Raw genomic sequence first — 21738 nt, 5'->3', positions numbered from 1 at the left:
CTTTTTGTGACTGGCTTATTTCCCTTAGCATTATGTGCTCAAGGTTCATCCATGTTGTAACATATTGCGGAATTTCCTTCATTTTTAAAGCTGGATATTATTCCATCGTATGCATATATAGCATTTTCTTATAGATTCATCCACCAATGGACCCTTGGGTTGCTTTCACATTTTAGCTATTGTGAATAATGCTGCTATAAACATGAGTGTACAAATACCTCTTTGAGACCCTGCTTTAAATTCTATTGGGTATATACCCTAAAGTGGAATTGCTGGGGCGCCTGGGTAGCACAGCAGTTAAGCGTCTGCCTTCGGCTCAGGGCGTAATCCCGGTGTTACGGGATCGAGCCCCACGTCAGGCTCCTCCGCTATGAGCCTGCTTCTTCCTCTCCCACTCCCCCTGCTTGTGTTCCCTCTCTCTCTGGCTGTCTCTATCTCTGTTGAATAAATAAATAAAATCTTTAAAAAAAAAGAGTGGAATTGCTGAATCATATGATTGTTCTATTTTTGATTTTTGAGGAACTACCATAGTGTTTTCCACAGTGGCTGTACATCCTAACAACAGTGCACAAGGGTTTCAATTTCTACACATCCTCACCAATGTTTGTTGTCCTCTTTTTTTTTTTTTTTTTTGATAGGAACCATCCTAATGGATATGAGGTGATAATCCAATCCTAGTTTTGACTTGCATTTCCTTAATATTTAGTGATGTTGAGCATCTTATTGTTGTGCTTATTGGCCTTTTATATGCCTTCTTTAGAGAAATTTCTATTCAAATCCTTTGCCCATTTTTGAATAGGGTGGTCTGTTTTTTGGTTTTTGTTTTTGTTTGTTTGTTTTTTGCTACTGTTGTTGTTGTTTCTGTTGTTGAGATTTGGGAGTTCTCCATATATTCTGGATATTAATCCTTTACCAAATATATGATTTGCAAATATTTTCTACCACTGTGTGGTCTGCCTTTTTATTCTGTAGATAGTGTCTTTTGATGCACAAATTCTTAAAATTTTTTCATGAAGTTCAATCTATTTTTATATTGATGCCTGTGCTTTTTATGTCACATCTAAAAAAGCATTGCCAATACCAGTCATGAAATTTTGCCCTATATTTTCTTCTAAGTTATATATAGTCTAAGTTCTTATAGTTAGATCTTCCATTTAGGTCTTTGATCCACTTGGAGTTTATTTTTGTATATGTTGTTAGGGAAGAGTCCAAATTCATTCTTTTGTACATGGAAATCCAGTTTTTCCAGCACCATTTTCTAAAAAGATCGTCCTTTCCTCATTGAATGGTCTTGGTATCCTTGTCAAAAGTCATTTGACTATATATGTGAGAGTTTATTTCTGGGTTCTCTGTTCTATTCTGTTGGTCTCTATGTCTGTTTATGCCAGTACCACACTGTTTTGCTTACTGCAGCTTTGAAGTAAGTTTTGAAATCAGAAAGTGTGGATTCTCCAGGTTTGTTCTTTTTCAAGATAGTTTTGGCCATGAAGGGTCACTTGAGATTCTATGTGAATTTTATGATGGGATTTTTTATTTCTGCCAAAATCATCATTGGGACAGGGATTGTATTGAATCTGCAGATTGCTTTAAGTAGTATTGACATCTTAGCAATATTAAGTCTTCCAACCCATGAACATGAGATATGTTTCCATTTATTTGTGTCTTTACTTTCTTTCAGCAGTTTTTTGTTGTTTTCACTGTATAAGTTTTTTACTTCCTTGGTAAATTCCCAGGTATTTATTCTTTTCGATACTATTCTGTATTGAGCTGTTTTCTTAATTACTTTTTCAAATTGTTAATTATTGGTGTATAGAAATGCAACTAGTTTTTGGGTGTCAATTTTGAATCCTGCTACTTTGCTGGATTCATTTGTTCTGACAGCTTTTTTTTTTTTTTTTTGGTGAAATCTTTAGGTTTTCTACATATAAGATCACATCATCTGCAAGCAGAGATAATTGTATGTTTTTTCCTTTCCAATTTGGATGCCTTTTATATCTTTTTCTTGCCACATTGCTCTGGCAGAACTGCTAGTATTATGTTGAATAGAAGTGGTGACAGTGGGCATCCTTGCCGTATCCTTGTCTTATATAAAACCTTTCAGTTCTTCAGCATTAAAAATGATGTTAATTGTGGGCTTTTCATGTATGGCTTTTATTATGTTGATCTAGTTTTCGTCTATTCCTAGTCTGTTGAGTGTTTTTATTATGAATGGATGTTGAATTTTGTTAAATGCTTTTTCTGTGCAAATTGAGGTGGCTTATTTTAAGATCACTGTAGATTCACATGCAGTTGTAGAGGATAATAAAAGATCCTCCTTGTCTTTCACCTAGTTTACAGTAATAATCTTACAACTGGAATAATATTTTGAATATATCATTATGTTTTTATCTTCTACATTCTGTGTATACATTTTTGCCATTAATTCAAGATGTCTACCTGCTTTGGAATCAGGGAAAGAGAAATGGAAAGAGGTAGAGAAGCCAGGAGAACTGTTAAACTAGGAATGAAATAAAAAGAAGTAGTTAATTGACTCAACACTAACATTATACATAGAACTTTGAAGTAAGACATGATCTTTAAAGTTTTTACCTGAAAAATGGACTTACTAAATTTACTAATTGTGATTAATATATTAGGGTCAAATTTAGTGAACTAACATGAAATTTACATAAGGAAAGTTCCTCAAAATACAGGAATTGAGAGGGAGTTATTGTGCCCTTTCTGGCCCAAGGAATTATGGTGGGAAAAAGAGATAGAACTAGAAAAGACAGACTGATAAGTGTGTTTCTTCTCTCCACTCTCTTGCTTTTGGTTGAAGGAAAGTTTTAGGTGAAATGAAGGGAATATAGAGGACATGAGATTTTTGCATAGTGTAATCTGAATCTATAAAGAAATAGCATTTCATTCTTAATAGTAACCTGGCATAGCTTCTTCATAGTTACCTCAAAGTTAATTTGGTAGTACAGGATAATTATGTAGAGTGAGGGCAACTATTAAATCATTTTTAGGAGTCACCATCAAATTCTCCTTTGGCAAGAATTAGACCCAAATTTTCCAAAATGCTTCCAATTAATAATACAGAAAATAACAGAAATTAAAACCACCAGAAGTGCATGAGGCCAACTAAGACAAGGATCAAATGAAACAGCCTATGTTAGAAGACTGGAGGCAGTGACTGTCTGGAACATGAGAGAGAGCTGGTTAATGCCTAGAACATGTGACAGCTAAAGCAAGGCCAAGTCAGCCATGGACTACATTAGTCCTGCATAAAGACACAGGCCACAGATTTCACCATTCACAGATTCAACAGCAAACCCCTGCAAAAGGCTTGTGATCAAGACCATTTCTGTCTTAGTGGTTACCAGTTCACAGAGATATCAGACCAGTGACTCCACAGCAGAGATCAGGCAACATGAGGACTCTGTGAGGTTTTGAGGTTCTCTTTCTCTTTTGCTGCTAATATGACATAGGAGTCAATATTCCACATCACCCTGGAGAGGAGCAGAGAGAGATACAACTCAGAGAATAAACATTGCTTAGACCAACCTTTAAAATAAATGTGTTTAATGGACTAGAGTAAAATTTAGTATTCCCCCTGCCCCCTGAGTTGGCCTTGGAGATCAGATCTGTTACACATAATATAAAGGTATTTTCATCTGCGGATCTAGTGCATGATGAGTACATCTTTAATCCAGTTATGCACCAATTGATCTATATTTTCTCTCTACTCCACAGCTCAGCTATCCCAAACTAGATCCTTCACTGACTTCCTCATGTATTCACTAATTGCTTTTTACTTTTATTGGTACAGTACTTCCCTGTTCTTTACTTATGCAAATCGCCATATGTTCTTCAAAATCCAGTGCCTCTCTCCTCCACGGAAACCTCACTACTGATTTCAATCCATAAAAATGTTTCACTTCTCTAAAATATTATTTATGATTATTACTCAGTTTAACATAAATTTACAAAAAGCAACATATATTTCATAGTTCTTTCTTTCCTTCCATTTATCTCTTATAAAGAATATATAACCCAGTACCTGGGAAGGAAACAACAATTTTAGGATGAAATATCTTCTTGTGAAAGGCGGTGTCCATTGTCCTGTCTTAGAGATTTTCCTGAGTTTTCCATTGTGTCTGTTAGGCTCACTCTACTTAATTACATACATATCTTTGTGTCTCATGTACTTTCATGTGAATTTTTTACCAAATTTCAAGCCTTTTGAAGAACTGTGACCTGTATAAAATGTATGAAAAGTCTCTAAAACTAGGAATTGCTGCACAAAACCTGACATGCTTTTAGATTTATTTACTCTTTTAAATTAATATTGTCATTATGAACACTCAAAAAATTCATGCTATTTGGTTACATATCATAAAGTTATTCCTTTAAAAATATTACAAACTAAGCAAAGGGAAAGATAATTAATAAATAATTGAAAAATTCAACCAATTAATAATTTTACTTCATCAACTTGATACCAAAGTAGTTAATACAAGCTTTTGCTTTATTTTCTGTCTGATGTGTTGTTGGAGTGTTTAAGTATTATCTGGTTTCTTCTTTATGTAACTGAAAATCCTACAACTGTGGTTAATTCACTGTCAATTTTGTGTGTTTCTGCACAATTAATCATAACAGCAGAGAAGATATGTGTGATTGAGAAGAGGCAGAGAATGAGGATAATGAAATTTATGATCCTTAAAATAATGCACACATACCACATCAGTCTTTCTCCTATTTGTCTTATATTCACCTTGAAGAAAAAAATATAAAAAGATACATGTCACAGCTTCATTCCATATACTCTCTTTTAACACATATATGCACAATAATATTAGTTGATATCATTTTATAATGTTTTACAAATATTCTTATTACTTTAACCCATCTTCTAGATCAAATAATGTTTTACAAATTAAAAAATAGAATATATGTCTTTTAAATTCTACCTTAATCACCTCATATGGCAACTACGAATTTAAAAAAGTAAAAAATTGATCAGCATGCTTTGTTAAGAGTCCTATTCATTTTGGTTTCATTTCTAAATAATCACCCAAATTTTCTTATTTTTCACAGACATATTCCTAAGAGTGAATCATATGTGCTTCCTAGGAAATATATTAAATTTGAATCTGCTTATATTACTATGCTGAAGAATATATTATTTAGTATCAATTAAAACTCAAAATGTTGATTTAGGCCCTGAAATAGGGATTTTAAATCAGATGTTATTATAAAATGCAAGATAATTTGCCTTTGATCAACATTTCCTATTTTTTTTGCTACTTTCTTAAGTTTCATTAAGAGATAGATATATTTATCATAAACATATATGTATAAAAGATATATTACATAGTATATGTCTGGCTATAAATGTAGACTATATATGAATATATATTATTCTGTAGTTAGAAATATATGTATATAGTTGTAGTTAGAAATTGCTCCCCCCTATGAAGCATGAGAGACTATGGACTATGAGAAACAAACTGAGGGCCTCACAGGGGAGGGGGGTGGGGGAATGGGATAGACCGGTGATGGGTAGTAAGGAGGGCACATATTTCATGGTGCACTGGGTGTTATACGCAACTAATGAATCATCGAGCCTTACATCGGAAACCGGGGATGTACTGTATGGTGACTAACATAATATAATAAAAAATCATTAAAAAAAATAAAAAATAAAAAAAAAATAAAAAGTAAAAAAAAAAAAAAAGAAATTGCTCCCCCCTAAGTGATGCCGCATGACTACCCAAGAAAAAAAGATAAGACCTAAAAAATATCTTTATATAGTCAAAAAGGATATATTCTTTTATGGTATTTGTTAAACTTAATATGTCTCTCGCCATTTTAATAGCAAAATAGAATGATAATTAAAATAATCTCATTTGATGAGTTCATTTTTTCTGCTTTTGGCAATGAGACCAAAATATTTAAAATATGTTTTCTTAAGGAAGGACTATAAATATAATTTTAAATAAAATGTCAATATTTTAAGTACATCTGAGACCATTCTACTTAAAAAGATCAGTTCATCATAGTTGTGCATGTTCATTTACCCACACAATAATTTTTAAGAAATATGATTAGAATTTACCCAGCATAAATTATTTGTACTCCTCTCATTACTTGCTGCTTTTGGTGGCTGACATATCTCAATAAATCAACAGTTATGCAGCTCTAAAATTTCTAATGTACTGATTACATGCACATGATTAATATATTTTGATTGATATACAATATTTAGATTAAATATAAAACATCTTGATTAGATATGTTTTATTAAAATAAGACGAGAAATATTAATAAGGATGCTTAAGGAAATGCATTTGGAAAGCATGCTTACTGACATTTAAAAAGGATGTTTCCTAATATAAACACAAATAGCAGAGAATTTTAAATGCCTTTTTGGAAAGCAGTACTAATAATCTGAACTTTAATTTCTTACTCTTCACCTCTTGGGCTCATGTTTTTCATGGAGAATGCAGAATTGATTTGAGAAAACAAGAATTAATCCAAGTGTAAAATATGTAGAGCTGTTTTGTTGTTTTTATTTTTTTATTATGTAAAAACCAAACATCTTGGAGAAGTAGGAGGGGATGAGTCCCTGCATAACATTTTTTGGGAGTATAAAATATTACCTGACCAAATTTGAATTATGTGTTAGAAACCTTTATTTAGCCCTTAACTACCCATGCAAGACTTTTCCCTAGAAGTAGTGCTAGAAATACTCAGACATACAAGCTAGAGTTTGTTTCAAAGGCTGTTCACCAGAGTGATATTTATGTGAATGAAAATTCTAAAGGAAAAATAAAACTAATAGTGAACAATGTGGAAGTGTTTGACTAATGTGCTGCATATATGAATAGTTACGTATTAAGTAGAAATCAAATTTTGGTTAATATTTAATGCTAAGTAAAATACTGAAGGCACAAATCAGGTGAAAATTCAAAGATATAAAGCTATATGTGTCATCTTATTCTCAATTACATAAATATAAATCTGTGTATATAAGCATAACCCCACATATACACACATGCATATACATATATACAAATGCATTAATGAAAACAGTTCTTGGAAAGAAGTATGCAAAGTGTTAACAGCAGAGTCAAGATTGCTCTTTAAGTTTAAAACAATCAAATGTATTAAGTATTTACTATAGCCAGTAAATAAATCCACATTGTTTAGAAACTTCTCTCATCCTATCTATTCCTATAGCTCAATTTACATTCTTTAGATATTTGTAAAGGATGGTTTAGAAATGCTCACTGTTTTAAATTCAAGTATTATTCAGTTCTACTACTAACCTAGAAATTGAGGTTAAAGAAACTTAAATGTGAAAATATAATAAGACCTATGTGATAGGGAGTTTTAATTTGAAAATGAGATAACCACTAATTGGATTCAGAGTTTGGGAAAAAAATTATAGGACTAACTTGTCAGAAATTAATTGATGAAGAAATTCATAGGACAGTACCTACCATAGAAAATAGATGAACTGAGGCATAAACAAAAACTTTGGCCTTGGGGAAACATGATTCTGAGAATAGATTGTAACTTTTGTATTCGAAGGTATGCAATGGACCAGAGGACGGAATGTATTGGTGGTCATCAGTATGTAATGAAGCACCGTTGAAGAGCAGACTTCCTGAATTGTTCGGAGAAGGTGTCAGATAAGGTAAGTTCCAGAAAAAAAAATGGTTTATACTTAATTATTTGTAATATTTAAAGCCTTCGTATATCTATACATTACATGATTTATTTTTTTTCAATTTGTTTCTTATTTTCAATTGTTGTATCTCCCTGATCCAAATTAAGGTATCTAGAAACTGTGGATATATACAAATCCATATAATGTTTGATTATAGCATTATTCATAGCATAGAATGGCAAAAGAGTAGAAGGAGTCATAGGAAGTTTTGTGAAGGAGACTAAAGATTTTCTGTTTCTTCTGATTCTTTTAATGGTACACAAAAGGAAACCAAATACATAAAAATGTGCTGAGAAAAAAACATTTCCTAAAGTGCTTTAAAAAAAAGGTTTCCCCATAAACACACTACTCCTGTATCTCAGTCCTTAACTTAGATAACTGTATGCTCATTTAGTCATCTCTGCAATCACTTTTTTAGCTAAATATGTGTTTGTTTTTGAAAAACTATTCATAAGAAACCTAGATGTTAGACTTAGCAGGAAATCAAAGCATCTATTATAAATATGTTCAAAGTACAAGTAATAGAGTACTAGTGTAGTACGAAGTTCTGTAAATATATTCAAAGAAAACCATGTTTAAGATTTAAAGGAAAGATTGAAGACAGTGACTCGAGAAATTAAGTCAGCAAGAGATAAAAATTATGTTCAAAAGAACCAAATGAAAATTCTAAAGTTGAAAAGTTCAATACCTAAAGTAAAAAAATTCACTGTAGGGGCTCAACAGCAGATTTCATCTGGCAAAAGAAATAATGAATAAACTTGAGGATAGCCCAGAAGCAGTTATGCAATATGAAGAAGAGAGAAAAAATGAAGATGAATAGTTTCTCAGAGAACTGTGGGACACCAGGAAGCATGGCAACACACCCATAATGGACTAGACTAGAAGAGAAGAGAGAAAGAGAAGTGCAGAAAAATATTTGAAGAAATAATGACTGAAAACTTTCTAAATTTAAAAAAAAACCCTTAATGTACACATCTAAGAACATCAGCAAGCACCACAGAGGATAACAACAGATCCACAACTAGACAGCACAAACTGTTGAAAGACAAAGAGAAAATCTTGGAAGCAATAAGAGCAAAACAATTTGTGCTGGAAAGCACAGTAAGATTAGCAGCTGATTTATCAGAAATATTGTGGAACTTCGTTAAGGCTTCATATTAGTAAATAGTAAAGTAAGCATACAGATCTTGTGGTCTTCATTTAGGGTGGATAAATATCAGTGTTCCTGATTCAATGTTCAAAAATGTCTCACTTTCTTGATCTTTGAAACCAAGTCTATATAAGAAGAGTGGCTTGTCTGCATCTGGGTGTGAGCCAAAACTTGAGGAAATAGCCAATCCAAGAGTTAAATGAGAATACCAAGGTTGGTAACCCAACTGGTATGGCTTGAAATGGAGCTGGTGAGCCAGAGTACCAGGCATGGAGGAGGTAGTGAGGCAGAAACATGTTAGAATGCTTGGAGCAAATGAATGATAAGATCATCTGGGAAGACTTCGAAAGAGCACAAATGGCCCACAATTGGGTATTTTTTTTTTTCTAAAAATATGCACAGATAAACTGGCTCATTTCAACGGTCAGAGTTGGAGTGGTAACAGTGACTCAATCCCTTCCTGATAATAAAGGGACTCAACCTAAAAGACTGGAGAATCCACATAATCTAGTGAAGAGGTCGAAGGGCAAAACAAATATTATTTTTGAAAGACTGAGATGTATCTGCAATGTCATTATATGTCAAGAAAAAGCTTAAAAGTGTGAGAATTTTTTTTTAAATGTTGGCTATGACAAGCTAACTATCAAGAAAGCAACAAAGTGCTAGGAATATAATTCATTTTTTTAAAGTGACAGTTTTGAAAGTAGAGTGAGCAGATATAGACCAAGAAAGAGCAAATAGATTTCCTTTTTTAAAAGAGTTTTAAAACTTATTTTTGGGGGGGAGGGGCAGAAGGAGAGGGGAAGCAGACTCCCCGCTGAGTGTGGAGCCCTAAATGGGGCTCCACCTCAAGACCTTGAGATCATGACCTCAGCTGAAATCAAGAGTTGGGCGTTTAACTGACTGAGCTACCCAGATGCCCCAAGAATAGACAGATTTCTAACTCGAGAAGTTTGAGAAGACTTAAATCAATTGTAAAAGACTTACTGAAGATCTCGTGTCTGTATATAAGTACTTACATATGCTGTAAAGATGTGAGAGAGTAAAATAATTTGTTGGAAGAAAATCATGAGAGAAGTACGAGGGATTCAGAACAGGTGCAGGAATCACCTAGAACAAAATGAGAGACATTTTCAATCGTTCTACAAGAAGGAAGCAGTGTGGACTATATAGTTCTTTGTTAAAGTTGGTTAAGAAAGAAGTTAGAAACAAGAAAAATGTAGCCGTTTATTAAAAGAAATGTGACGCACACTCCTTCAGCATAAAAATAACTGTATTAATCTAAATATTTTTGGATTATATGGAAATGTATTTCTTGAGAATAAGAATCTAAGATAGTAAAAATCTGGCATCTGGTATTATGATTTGTAATACCTCCCAAAGTGTGCTTTAATGGCTGAAAATTTCCCTCTATGTCTTACTGTTATTTAAATTACATTGTCCATTAGGTTAATTGTGGTCATTTACTTACAGTCTACATTCAGATAAACCCAAATTATAGTCTTTGACCTAGAAGTTTTAAATATATTATTAGAGTGGACTTGTATTTTTGCAGTTGTGATGGGTAAGCAGGTGGAAGACGTCTGTCTAATCAAAATCATTCCTTGGACATATCCTCTCTGTGACACATGCAAAGCCCAAGTGCCAGATATGGGTCTTGAACATAGAGATGTACACTTTGCATTTTCACTGCCTCATTATTTTGACAGGGTGTCTGGGAGAGCTGGGATACACCAGCTGTAACAGGAGTTGTGAATGTTGGCACCCAAACACATAACTCTGGGAAACTGTCTTGGATTGTATTAGTCTGAGAATTCTAGCAGGTTATGACTCATCAATTAGAAAGTTTGCCTTATAAGTAAAGAAAACAAGGCACCAATATGATATTTCTATTTTGGGATGGCTCTCATTGTAAGCCTTGTGGCTACTCATAATTAAATATTTATGTGTGTGTGGGTGTATGTGTGCGTGTGTGTGTATACACACGTATATATAAATACATATCTATATAATATTCATATATTCATGTGTAGCATATAAATCTAAGTAACCACTATAGCAAACTTGACATTGAGTAACGGAACTCCTGTGAGCATACTGTGACTCTTAGATTTCAGCCCCATAGTAACTGGCATTTTGCATTCACGTTATTTGCTGCAAACAGTGCAGGGACTATTAAAATTTTAGGGTAATGAATTCCCTTTGGTTTCTCTCTCCTTCCCACGTATGCCTCCTATCCTTTCTTGCTGCTTCCTGACTTTTCTCCAGATGACAGTGGCAAAGTGCTGGCTCCCTTGCCCCTCTCCATCCAAGCTAGCTTTCTACAGTCACCTAGCTTCATATCCAGATATTCTCTTCTTACCAGAAGATAGTTTTAGTCTTTTATCTTAACTCAACTAGTATTAATTTGATTAAACATGTCTGCACATTAAATAAAATGAAAGCCAATTACACACATTTTGGTAAGACCAGCCTTACTGAAATAATCACAGTGAAAAACATCTGTATTCATGGAAAGAACGAATATCTCTATAGAAACATTTCAAGTCAGACGTCAGGCAATCTGTGGAGATAGTGTAATCTGCATCAGAGCAGAAGGGCAGAAGTCTACATTTGACTTTTTACCCATGTATAACAACACCTGTTTCATCTATGTGCAGAACATTCTCTGAGTAAAAGTATTCTAGCCCCAATTATGAAATAGCACTGTATTCCCTTTATGTTCATCTGACTTTACTTCCTTGTTATATTTTCTTGAAAAAGTTGTCTCCAAGACCTCCCTGGTGAGGTCTTTTCTCCACTTTTCTCCGCTTTCCCAAGTTGGGAAAACTGGCCTTTCCCATTCCCAAGTAGGGACTTAGGCTTCTTCTGTTTTGTGGTCCATCACTTAGCAGGGTGCCGGCCACAGGGTGTGCTCTATAAATTTCTGGTCAATGGAAACAGAAAACTTACATCAGTGACTGATACTTTTAGAAGGACCTTTTAAAACCTCTGAAAAACACATACATAACTTTGTGAGGAGCTCAGCTGAGCTGGAAAGAGCTGAATTCTCAGGTGTTCAAGTAGCTGATCAAAGCAACAAACCCAAAATGAAAATAACAATCAAACCTTTAATAACTTACTCTGATTGTATAAACAAGAGCTAAAACCAGAGATTGTGCCTAGTGCCCTGTTCCATTTCCCCCACCCTCGTGAACCTGAACTGGTGCACAGGTAAGGGTCAGGGGGTCAGCACAGATGTAGGGGGTCCTCTCACTGCCCAGGGAATTCCAAACCAAAGACTTCTGTGGTTTTATGGACCCTGGGGTGGTGGTGGTGGGGTGGGGAGTAAGGAGCAGGAGTGGCTTAGAGAGGGAAAGTACTGATTCTGAACCTGAATCAGAGAGGAGAAAAGAATCTTCAATATTTCCTCTCCTCCCCCCACCTTATAAGGAGACCTCTCGAGGTCCCAGATAATGAGACATAGGAGCGAAAGTGCATGGGCAAAGAGTGCAAATATGTGGATATGCAAATTTACAGAAGGGCCTATGTCCTTGACTGTGACTCTCTGAGACTCTAACGTGCTGGCTGTGCACGAGATCAGGTGTGAGGATGTGCAGCTTTCCTCCATAAAGGCTGCTAGTATAGCCTTTGTACTAGTCTATGATCAGGCCTGAAAAATCACACATAGAGTTTTTAACTAGGTATCGGGCACCTTAAACTCAAAATGAACTATTGAAATCTGCATACATTTTTCAGGACTGTTTGGGGTTGTTCTCTAGGGCTTGTTAATCTGAGTTTTACTTGTCTTTAAACTTTCTTCTGGGCAGAAAAAATTATAATATACTGCATTGACTGTGAACATTTTCTCTACAAATACGCAAGGAAGAAGACATGCATCATTCTAATAAACAATGTATATGTTTCTCCTTTATGAAACAGCTTACATAAATAGAACCCAGAATCTTTTAAGATGCTCTAAGGAAACAGGGAAAACCTTGCTTAATAGAATTGCAACATCCAGTGTTCTGTAGCAAGCCATTTTCTCTCTCAATGGTCCTTATGTATATTAAAACACAAGCAAAGTGTTTATCTAGGCTTGATACCTCTCCTAATAATCTCTTCTCCCTAATTTTGAAAATAAAATATAATATCTTCTCTTTACAAGTTAATTATATAGAAAAATAGTACTGCAGCCCTGAAGACTAGAAGACAATAATTAAGCAGATATGTACTGCTTTAAATATTTTGAGGCACATCTGGGATAAGTGATGACTTAGTCACTCTTCACACTTTTCTGACACTCCAGACGAGGCTTAGTTTGCACCTAATAAACAGTCGAGAATGCATACATGAATGGATGAGCTCTCTCGTTTTGCTGGGTTGTGTGCCCATCGTGAATGTCTCCAGGGAACGACTTTGCTCTGACATCCAGTGCTGTTATCACACAATTCTGCGTGTTCTTCTCCCATTTTCTATCTAGGTTGTAGTTGCAAATATATATCGTGTAAAAAGGAGGAAAAAAAAAGTTGGCAGTTATACAAAAAAGCTGAGGCTGTTTCTACTTAGGACGAAGCTATTTTATATTTGTTAAAAACATGTATGTAGAATAAGATAGATCTAGATTTGAGTCTCCACTGTACCATTTCAGTTTTGCTACCAAAAAAAAAAAAACTGCAAAAAAATAAGTAAACCACATACTTTTCTCCTCAAATGTTTTTGAGATGATTAAATAAATAATGAAAACAGAACTTCTGGTGAAGTCAGAATTATAGCTCCTAGAATTCGGCATGATACACTCTAATCAGAACCTCAATATGTAAAGCATAGTGACTATAGTTAAAAATGCTCCGTTTTGTACTTGAAATTTGCTAAGAGAGTAGATCTTAAGCATTTTCACAACACAACAAGGTAACTATGTGAGGCAACGGATGTGTTCATTTACTTGTGCTGATTATTTCACAATCAATATGCAATATGTCAAATCATCACATGTACACATTAAATATATACAATTTTGTCAATTACACCTCAAAAAAGTGAGAAAAAAAAATAAGGGAAACTGGATGTGCAGTATATGGGAACTCCCCCACCTCCACTTCTGTGCTGATTCACCTGACCCTTGACTAGTGCAGAGTTCCATGGGGGGACATGGCTCAGGTGAGTATGTTCTCCCTTTGGTTTTCGGCTCTTGCTTATACCACTGCAGGAAGTGAGTAAAGGTGTACCTCTCATTTTTGGCCTGTTGCTTTAACTGACTACTTTGATACCTGGCAGCTCAGCTCTTCCAGCTCAGCTGAGCTCCTGACAATAATCAGAAATTGAATTGAAAACCTCCTTTGTGCCAAGTCAAGAAGTATTTTATCTCACTTGATACTCACACCTTCCTACAGAATAAGCAAGATTTACCCTCCCATCATGTTATTTTACAGTTATATCTACTCAGCACACAGGATAACCCCCAAATGCAGGGCACCTGACCAATATTGGTTTTGAGACTGTGTCTGTGTCTCCCTAAATTATAGCAGTGTAGACCCCCAAATCCTAGGCAGTGGGCACAGCTTTGTGCAGCCTCATATTATTGGTAAGTGGTCCTATCCCAATTTCTTGCAGTGAATATTCATCACATGTTTGCTTTTCTTATTTCTTTTACTATGAAGGCATCTAGCTCTTAGCTACCTGTGTTTGCATTGGGGCCTCAAGCTTCATTCTACCTATTTTGTTTGTTTGCTTTGTTTTTGGTGAAGATCTTTTTCTTGATTTTGGAAATGGTAATGTCTTTTTATTTTGTCTTTTGTAGTTTATTTTCCCTTGGAATATATTTATACTTATTTGTCAGTAATTTTTTTGTTTTTATCTTTTGGTATTTAACAACAATGACTTTTGGGCTGTAGTTATCAGAACTGCAACCTCCATATAATTAAAGTGTTGGTGAATTGAGAATTAGAAGCAACCATATATTTTACTCATGATTCTTAATGAAGAACAATTAACCAATACTTTTGCCTTAACAATCATGCCTTTTTTTTTAAAGTCACAGTATACTTGACGTACGATATCATATTTATTTCAGGTGTACATCATAGTGATTCAGTATTTTTATATATTAAAAATGATCTCCATAAAAGTCTAGCTACCATCTGTCACTGTGCAAAGTTATTATAATATTATTGACTACAGTCCTTATACTGTACATGCTAACACCATGATTTATTTATTGTATAACTGGAAGTTTGTACCTCTTAATCCCTTTCACCTATTTTGCTCACTCTAACTGCTCCCCACTGTGGTAACCAAGAGTTTCCTTTATCTATGAATCTATTTCTGTTTTGTTTGTTTATTTACTTTATCCATTCGTCTTTCAGTACACACTGAGCTTGCTTCCATATCTTGGCTATTGTAAATAATGCTGCAGTGAACATAGGGGTGCATATCTCTTCAAATGGGTGTTTTCATTTTCTTTGGCTAAGTGCCCAGAGGTGGAATTGCTGGATCAAATGGTAGCTCTATTTGTAATTTTTTGAGGAATCTCCATATTGTTTTCCATAGTGTCTGCACCAATTTACATTCTCACCAACAGTGCATGAGGGTTTCCTTTTATCCACATCTTGGCCAACACTTGTTTTTTTCTTATCTTTTTGGTAATAGCCATTCTGACAGGTGTGAGATGATATCTCACTGTGGTTTTGATTTCCTCTTCCCTCATAATGAGTGATATTGAGCATCTTTTCATGTGTATGTCTTTTTGGAAAAATTTCTTTTGAAGTCAGGTCATTTGGGTTTTTTGATACTAAGTTGTGTAAGTTCTTTATATATTTTGGATGCTATCCCTTTTTGTATTTATTATTCGCAAGTATCTTCTTCTGTTCAGTAGGGGGCCTTTTCATTTTGTTGATTGTTTCCTTCACTGTGCAAAAGCTTTTCGGTTTGATATAATTTCATTTGTGTATCTTAGCTTTTGTTGCCTTTGCTTGAGGAGACTAGTCCAAAATACTATTGCTGAGACCAATGTCAAAGAGCTCATTGCTTATGTTTTCTTCTAAGAATTGAATGCTTTCTGGTGTTATCAAGTCTTTAACCCATTTATTTTGTATGTTGTAGAAGAAAGCAGTCCAGTTCATTCTTTTTATATGTAGCTGTTCAGTTTTCCCAACACTAATCATTGAAGAGACTGTCTTTTTCCCATCTTTTATTTTTGCTTCATTTGTTGTAGATTAATTGAGTGTATCTGTGTGGATTTATTCCTGGGCTCTGTAGTTTATTCCGTTGATCTGTGTGTCTGTTTTGTGCCAGCACTATACTGTCTCGATTACTATATCTTTGTAGTATAGTTTGAAATCAGGGAGCATGATACCTCCCACTTTGTTCTTCTTCTTCTTTTTCTTTTTCTTTTTTTTTTTTTTTTAAAGATTTTATTTATTCAACAGAGATAGAGACAGCCAGTGAGAGAGGGAACACAAGCAGGGGGAGTGGGAGAAGAAGAAGCAGGCTCACAGCGGAGGAGCCTGATGTGGGGCTCGATCCCATAACGCCGGGATCATGCCCTGAGCCCAAGGCAGACGCTTAACCGTTGTGCCACCCAGGCGCCCCTATTCTTCTTTTTCAAGATTGCTCTGGTACTTGTGCCTTTTTTCTTATTACAGAACTATATAAATGTCAAGTTTCAATACCACACACCTACATTTTTTTCAGTCCCACCCACATACATTTCAAATAAATTAATATAAGATACTTTTTTAGATTTTGTAACCTTAATAGCTTGATAACAAAGAAGAATCTTTTGAGGAAATATGGAATTTTATAATCAGAAGGAACCTTTACATATGTTACAGTAATAAGAACTACCTAAGGAATATGTCATCTAATTTCTGCTCATTCTAGCCTATTAATTCTCATTTTTCCTAGGGTTCATTGGTCTCTAGTACATTTCAGTCAAGTTCATTACCAACTAAATATGACTATAGGAATGTAATTAGAGAAAAAAACACACAAACTTTATCTTTAAATTTCAATGCCACACATTATTTTAAATCCCCAGAGAGATTAAACTGCATGTACAAAGGATTGTAACTCTGTTTTTGAACTCAGTTTTTGAATATTGTTCTGTAGGATATTTAGGCAGAGGCAATAAAAATCAGTTAACCTTCAAAAATTCTTAGGGTGCTATGCTCAATGAGAGAAATCAGACATGAAAAAAATACATATGGCATGATTTTATGTATATGAGCTGACCAAGAAAGACAAATCTATACAGATAAAAAGTGCACAGTTACCTAGGATGAGGGGTGGAAATGAAGAGTGATACTAACTGGGCACAAGATTTCTTTTTAGGAGGATGGGAATGTTCTAAAATTTGATTTTAGTAATAGGTAGAGATGCCTTTAGAATTCTATAAATATGCCAAATTCATTGAATTGTCAAATCATGGCTATTTTGATAGAAAAAAATCAATATAAAATAGTTGACATTAAAAGAAAACACATGCATTGTGGCTTTAGAGTGAGATGGACTTGGGTTCAAGTCACAGCTGTACCATCAATTGGCTATCTGACCGTCAACGATTTATTTCACTTCTCGGCACCTTAGTTTTCTCATCTCTAAAATGGAGGTAATAGTACCTACCCTGAAATGATGAAATAGGGCCCGTGGAGATAAGGTAGGTAAATATGTTATATCTTTTCTAGCATTCAGTTAATGATGTAAGATCTGCTTGAGATATTTGGCACGTCTCTGGGAAGGAAAAACTGGCCTCTTGAACCCACATCATTTTTTTATTTCTGCAATAAACATGAAGAGCTAGATCTAACTCTCCCTGTCAAATCTTACATATTTTTCTCAGTCTACACTAGAAGTTGCCAGCATTGTTTACTCAGTTAAAAAAAAAAGAAATTTCTTCTGCCCTGTGAGGATGGAGATTACACACCAGATGGAATATTAATACCAGAAGGGTTGAGTTTTAGTGCTGTTGTCCTTGTTGGCTACTGTTGAAACCTTGCTTACAGAAAGGAGACAGCAATAGTATCCTATTAAAACTTAACTATAGTTTGAACTGCTCACTGCCTTTTACTCACCTCTTTGTGAATACATTTGATGTAAGGGCTCCATGAGAAATGAAAAGTGCTGAGGCTCTAATTTAAAAATTTTGTTTCTCTTGGGCTAACAGGCACTACAGTTAATTTCAACTGTTGGCAGTAAACAACTCCGATGTGAGGGCTATTAAGCTGCAATCATTTTTAGAAAGCTGCCAGGGCGACAGAGCCTATGGTGCCAGCAACTCATTGAAAAGACTGAAGCCACAAATACTAAGAAAGCACAACTGAGCTCCACGGATTAATGAGATATAATCATGCAGTTCAGAGGAACAAAACTTCATAGCCTGTTTTACCGGATGTGATTTTGTTAAGCGTGCCATTAAATTTGAAAGCAAGGCATTAGCTAGTCTTTGTCCCTGTATCTACGTGTTTCTGAATTAAAAATAAAAAATATATTCAGTTGTAAACTCTCAGGATGTTCTAATGTGAAAAAAAGTGATACTCTTTTCCCTTGATGTTTCCACTACTGTTTCTCTTATAAAAACCCAAAGAGGTTTTGTAATACAGACACTAAATTGATTCAGATATGGTAATGCTGCATTTCAATACTTTTTATCATGTGTATACTCAGAAATATTAAAAATCAAACACTTCTAAGCACTCTTTTCCCCTTACTCCCACAACGATACTTTAAACTGTTTGGTGGTTTCTAGGCAAGGTAGTGTTGTGGCTGCTTCGTGCCATAGCCTTAGGCTGCAAATGCTCCATGCCCTCCAATTTTGTCCTTCAAAATTGTTCAAACTGTCTCAGTGCTTTGTTGAGCTGCAGCACCGACTCTCACATTCAGGCTCAACCATGTGAGCATCCCCAATAATTAGCAATCTTTCAACTTTTAAATAGCACATTGCCAATGACACTTGTGAAATGCAGTTCTTATTTTGGGTTAAGTACAAACACTTCTGCTTTTCCAAAGACTGTAATGAGTCAGAATCCAAGTAACAGATAGTCAGAAAAAAAATAAAGTCAAGACTGAACTCCTATCCTCAGGGGTTATGTATAATATTGATTACATATTATTATTATTATCCTAGCAGTAACTGGCATCTATTTGATAAATTGAAATTATCTACATTTGATCATTATTGAGTTATTCTTCTGAATGTGTTTTGCAGAGTTCACTTTTTGGAGTATGGTACTGGAGTATTATCTTTTGGAATTTTCTATTTCTGGAACCACTCTGAATATGGGGTTTGCCTGTATACCTTAGGATAAACACATAAGTAAGACTTAGAAGGATTGCCCCTAATTATGGGTGTGTCTATGATGGTGACAACGAAGATGATAATGAAATGTATGGTTTATTTTTAGTTATATTTTAAAAGACTTCACTTGTTACAGCAGTTTTAGGTTTTTAACAAAATTAAGAGGAAGGTATAGAGATTTCCTATATAACCTCTGCCCCCACAGACACACAGCCTCCCCCATTACCAACATCACTCACCAGAATGGTACATTTTTTACCCAAGGCAAACCCTACGTTGATACATCATAATCACACAAAGCCTAAAGTTTACCTTCGGGTTCACTCTTGGTGTTGTATATTCTATGAATTGAACAAATGCATAATGAAAAGCCATTTTAACTTTATGGAGAGTATTTTCACTGCCCTAAAAATCCTTTTCTCTTCCTATTCATTTTCCACCCCCACGTCCAATGTTTACTTTTTACCAGACTGCAAACTATGGATTTTCCATGAACTTTCTTATTTAGACCTTACAGCAAACTCCCTAGTTACAATTCATTGGGCATGGAAGTCATCTCATCTGAGCCAGTCCAATCAGATTCTTTTTTTCAGAAATTTTGCATTGGTTTGAGGTAGATTACAGAAATGGATGATAAAAACTAGTATGGCTATTACCAGACACTTCTGTTTACGTTTTCCCGTGTACAAAGAGAAGAATTAAATCACGCATACTAGGAAAAATAATAAATTAGAAGCAAAAATATAATACTTAAAGAGAAAAAATCCTAGGTTTTGGCTTTCTGATGATTTTCTAGTTCTTGTCATTTGTGAGACTCTATTATATTTGAATTACAAGAGATATTTCAGCATGTTTCCTTTCCTTACACTTGCTTCAATTCTGTTATTTGCGGTCCACAAAACCTTGCCTGAAGCTGATATTTTGATTATGACACACACACACATAAATCCAACATTTCTACCATCATTTCAGATGACTGAGATTTGTATTCCAAAGTAGACTGCAGTTAGTCCAGCCAAGAACTATATAAAGACAACAACAGCAACAAAATCAGAACGGTCAATATGCCTAGAATGTATAAACCATCCATTTGTTATTGCATTTGGGATCTTGTATAAGTAACTTACCACCTTTTGTATGTCAGTTTCCTAAACTATCCAGGTAGATATCAAATTATGTAAGTAGTTTCAATTGTGTTTAGACTTGTCAGAGAGTTATACAGAGGAATCTCAAGGATTGGCTGAAGGGGCCAAGTGGGTAAGAAGAGTGAGTGGATGGGGCTCTTCTGTCATCTGAAGGGCCCTGCTTTTACACATACACACATACTCTCGCACGGACTTATGATACTTACACATAAACATGTACTTGTCAATTCTATGTGAAAACGAGTGATTCCCCTGCTTCAAAATTATTGACCTTGTAATCTCTAAAACTAAATTCTGTTATTAGCATTCTGTGATTTTTCACATAACCCATATGATTGAGAAGAAAAGTTTTAAGGAACTAAACAGAGGCCAGTCCTTACCAGTGGGAATCTTTTAAGTCTAAATCGCTTTGCTTCAGTTAGAAGCAGCCTTTGAAATTAGAAAGAGAAATATCCAGGAATAGCTGGAGGGCTTGTTCAGGTCTTGAAGAAGTGTAAACTATCTAAGACCTGTGACCAGGAGTAGTTCTGAAAATAAAAAGTGCTCTTTTTCTTTTGGCTTCAACTGGCTTCAATGTTTTTTCTTCTAACTAAGACCCAGAGTTGTTTCCTAGCCATGAAAAGGTATAATTAACTTTTTTTCCATAGGTTTTAAAAGGCAATATAAACAGTGATAAAATAAAGAACAGTTGCTGCAGACAGTATTTTGCAGTAAGATAGCAAGTGCTTCTGTAAAATAAAATTGGATACTGAACAAATAGCTAAATGTCTTTTCTCCCTTTCAAACTTTATATCACTAAAAAATAATTAATACCACTAGAACAATGAGAATGGCATAGGCCATTAAGAAAATGGGTTTTTTATTAGCAAAGAAAAAAGAATATGGGGAGATAATATCACGAAAGACAACAGATAGGAAGCCCCAGGAATGAGTCCTTTCACCAAAACTATTGAGCTGGCAAGAGCTATCTGAAGAGAATTAAGAGAATGAGAAAACAAACATGGACTGGGAGAAAATATTGCTAAAGACACATCTGATATAGGACTATTAACCAAAATATCCAACAGTCTCTTACAACTCAACAATAAGAAGAAAAACAGTCTCTTACAACTCAGCAATAAGAAGAAAAACAACCTAATAAAATATGGGCCAAAGACTTTAACAGACACCTCACCAAAAAAGTGATACAGGTGTCAGATAATCATATAAAAAGATGCTCTATATCATATGACATTAGAGAAATGCAAATCAAAACAAGAGATACCACTACATACTAAGTAGAATGACCAAAATCTGGAACACTGACATCACCAAATGCCGGCGAGGATGTGGAGCAACAGGAATTCTGGTGGGATGTAAAATGGTACAGCCACCTTGAAAGACATTTTAGTAGTTTCTTGGAACACGAAACGTACTTTTACCATATGATCCAGCAATCATTGCCCTTAATATT

The 21738-nt window shown here is 34.8% G+C and overlaps 1 long non-coding RNA gene across 1 annotated transcript in view; it reads left to right on the top strand.

Moving 5' to 3' along the window:
- The window catches only part of LOC130543396 (uncharacterized), a 175742-nt gene that overhangs the window by 8644 nt on the left and 145360 nt on the right, over positions 1–21738 (top strand). The window contains exon 2 of the long non-coding RNA XR_008958709.1: positions 7579–7684. This is a non-coding gene — a long non-coding RNA (uncharacterized LOC130543396). The remainder of the gene's footprint in view (positions 1–7578; positions 7685–21738) is intronic.

Source organism: Ursus arctos, unplaced genomic scaffold, assembly GCF_023065955.2.
Source record: "Ursus arctos isolate Adak ecotype North America unplaced genomic scaffold, UrsArc2.0 scaffold_12, whole genome shotgun sequence".
Classification (NCBI taxonomy): domain Eukaryota; kingdom Metazoa; phylum Chordata; class Mammalia; order Carnivora; family Ursidae; genus Ursus; species Ursus arctos.
This window is presented reverse-complemented; position numbering and strand designations above follow the sequence as displayed.